Source organism: Anneissia japonica, unplaced genomic scaffold, assembly GCF_011630105.1.
Source record: "Anneissia japonica isolate Jap-2015-1 unplaced genomic scaffold, ASM1163010v1 scaffold736_len178028_cov180, whole genome shotgun sequence".
NCBI lineage: Eukaryota > Metazoa > Echinodermata > Crinoidea > Comatulida > Comatulidae > Anneissia > Anneissia japonica.
The window spans coordinates 146,435-150,236 of record NW_022721178.1 but is presented as its reverse complement, the minus strand read 5'-3'; the positions used below and the strand labels follow the sequence as shown (position 1 = coordinate 150,236).

The 3,802-nt window shown below is 34.8% G+C and overlaps 1 pseudogene; it reads right to left on the bottom strand.

Annotated features, from left to right (window-relative positions):
* Positions 1–1,235: 1,235 nt before the first annotated feature.
* LOC117111482 overlaps positions 1,236–3,802 on the bottom strand; it is a 5,912-nt pseudogene continuing 3,345 nt past the window's right edge.

Here is a 3,802-nt window from a genome sequence, read left to right as displayed (position 1 = left end):
ATGGCAAATGTAAACAATAAAAATCAGCAGGGACATTCACATGACCAAATCTAAAAATTGTCCAGGAGAAGTGTATATAGAAGTAAAGCTAGTGGTAGAGGAGAATAACCCGTAATTCGCAGCGTCATTGTATTGAATTGCGTATGGGCGCATTTTTCTTTTGGCAGTCATCCAGTCTGAACGTATACTTTTAAACACTATTTCAACTTCAACGTCTTTCTTTTGACAGTCACGCAGTCTGAGAGTTTACTTGATAACACTATTTAAACGTCAACGTATGAGTGAATATGAAAACAGTAAGTACATAATTTAAATTGTAATATATTGAAATAACAATAACGTACTAGTAATACTTCAGATGACGACCTTTTACATACTCTGAACTCCACTGTAACAGTAATATGATTAGTATTGACCATTATAAAATATATTTACCTACCTTTTCATAATCTTGGACTTATGCCCTGTAAGGTACAACAAAAACAATATTATTATTATAACTTTTATTCATGGGTGCAATATCTGCATCTGGTTTAGCTAAATAGGCGTCCATAACAATATGTTAAGGCCGATTCCCCTCTGAGTACGCAGCGGTAGAAAACAAAAAAAAAACTTGTTCCTGGTAATCTACGATGCTAGGTCATTTTCCGATGCCAATACTCTGACCATGCTCTGACAGATGTTTCGCTGACAGTGACACTATTGGTCGAATGTATCTCGGTGTCTTTTTCTTGACAGGACATTTCGCTGACCTGACGTTTCACCGACAGTAAATTCGCCAATAAACTGTTCGCAGACAGCCAATTCGCTTACAGACATTTCGTCGACAGGCCAGTGGCGCTTCTAGGGAAGCGCGGGAGTGGGGGGGGGGGCATTATTTTTTTTCCCATACAGTTGCGGCAGAAATTATAGAGGGTGCTATTTTAGGTCAGTTTGGAGAACCGATATGCATGAATACTGTATGCATACAGACTCCTCCTCGCGAAACAGAGTCAGTGGTTTAACGAGTTTTATGCGTGGAATAACGCTATGGAGTCGCTAAGCCAAAATATCTTGTGGTAATGCTTTATTCATATTCATGCCAAAATATCTTAAATAAGCCTTGTAGACAAGACAGTGTAAAAATTGTATAAACCATATATACTCACATGTAAGGCGAGGCTAAAAATAGCAAATTACGATCTAAAACAGGGGGTTGTCTCATATACAGTCAATTATTAAGGCTATTATGACTGTTAGTGGTTAACTGTTGGCATTAACTCTAATACAAGCTTTGGGTATGCTATGTTGCTGCAACCTGCAGGAACGCCACAAATAGCCTCACACGTCGCAGGATCAGGCACAAGCTAGGCCTACTTTATCTGAAAATTAATACCAATAATATTTAAAATATTATTTTCATAATTTAATATTATTATTTATTTAATTATTTTCATTAAGATAAAGATAGGCCTATTGTAAATTATAACAAATAATCAATTTTATACTGAGAGTGATAAGCTCTATCCAGATTATCAAATTTACTTTAAAAACAAAAACAAAAACCGGTGTGTACTCATATATAGTCATGATATATGGTAATAGTGTAATGCCATTATGACCATATTTAGACACGTTAACTTTGTCAACTGAATTTGATAGTTTGGACAGTGCTTTAGGACTCACCAGTATAAAGAGCTCTACTTATCATTCTGGGAATTATCATCAGGTACATTGGAAGAATTTTGAAAAAGGCAGCCATGATTGAACCAGCTTTTGCGTGCGTCACATTCTTGGCAGATAATGTCCTCTGAACTATTACCTAAAATAGTGTTAATATAAATTGTCATCGTAGTAGGATATATTTTGGGAAGACTTGATAATAAAAAAAGTGCACAACATGTATGTCTACTGCATCATGTCGAAAAAACATGCCTACTACAAGCAAGGACGTATACAAGTCTGTTAAATTGGTTTTTATAAACTAACTAACCTTCTTTTTGTTTTTTCTTACCTGATTTGTGCAAAAGAACCAACCGGAAAATATGTGAATTCCAAACACCACTCCAGGCCACAGCAAAGATGGGTCTTGCGCACTTCGGAATATATGAAAGGGCTCCTCTCCGGGCACGCCGCAAGTTGTGTTACCCCAAATTTGAGTTGTGTTTGGTAGCACTGTCACAGTCATGTATTTAAGATGCAGATTTTCCATCCCTCCGATCACGACAAATGCTATAACAAAATCGTTTAGGTCGGTTAACCTATAAAAGTCGAATATTGGTTTACGTTTATCCAATTGTATGGATTTAAACCGATTCGATCTTCAGTATTATTAGTTTCTTTGTTTATCTATAATTGTCAAAACAAAAGCGCCGAAGAGCATGACAACTGTTTGCAGTGCGTCAGTGTAAATAACTGCCTTTAGGCCACTGATGACCGTGTAAATAGCTGTCAAGAACAGAAGAAGGCAGACGGATAGATAAAATGACCATCCTAGCACTTGTTGGATTTTTATTGCACCAGCGTGCATCTCACTCTGAAAAATTGATAAATAAAAGATCAGGTGAAACGATTTTTTTGTTACATAGGCCAAATTATTAAATTATTGTTTTTTTCTTATATAGGGCCTAAAATATTTAATAGGTTTAATTTCTCCTTCGCGCCCCCATCAGCCCCCCCCCCCAATTCAAGACTTCTAGATACGCCACTGGGTCCACATGCTTTAAGTGTTGCTGCTGGTAATCAGCGCAGGCGACCCCACCAGGTCCCTATTTATACCCTATGCTTCTGTTTTTGCTACCGTACTCTACACAATGTCCATGATATGACAATTTCGGTACACTGTCAAGTACTGCAGATCCATATGATTGTGTTTCTGTTGACCCATGCATTGCATAACGTGAATAGTTTACATTAATTTTTAGCCCTAAAATTATTCTTTTTGATAAAATGTAACAATACATACTTCAATATTAAATCGAAACAGTGCTCCACCAAAGTTAACGAAATAGATCATTATTAATTATATTATTTTATTCATTATCTATTTATGATAAAACAACTTGTACATTTGATAAAACGTAATAATAAAGCCCCCTTTATATGGAATTCCTTGCCGCTTTTTGTTCGCGATTCGTCTGATTTGGTTTCTTTTAAAAAAAATCTTAAAACTTACCTATTACTAGAACGCATTATTTTGATAACACGTAATAATATAATATTGCCATATTAAACGAAACAATGCTCCATCATTAACGGAGCAGACCATCGTTATTCATATTATTTTATTCATTATCTATTTATAAAAATATAAAAAACGCAATACTGTGTATTTGATAATACATAAGGCTAGTTCCATAAATACATAAATAAACATAATAAGAAACTTACCCCCGACGACAAGTAAACTGGAGTAAACACAAAACCAAGTAGTGCTAGACATGTTATACCCTGTTAGTTGGTGCATTCGTTTCTGTACCTATATATGTGAACGTCCACAGATTGGTTTGTTGATATAATTATAATCTTAGTACTATTATACATATATTTAAAAATTATAAAATATTTCTCAGGGGGCGTAATTTAGAAAATTAAAATAAGAGAAAAAATAAAATATATAAAAAAAAACCCCAAAAAAACAAAAACAAGAAAAAGAAATTATTGATCGTAAAATACGTCCTTGGTGCGTCAAAAAACAAACATTCCCCGGGGCTCCTAGGGTAGTATTGTCTAGATCAATTTTTATAATTGAGAACAATTTTAACAAAAAAACTAGGCCTAATATATTAGTAATTGTTATTGTCGTGGTGGAATAGACAATAAC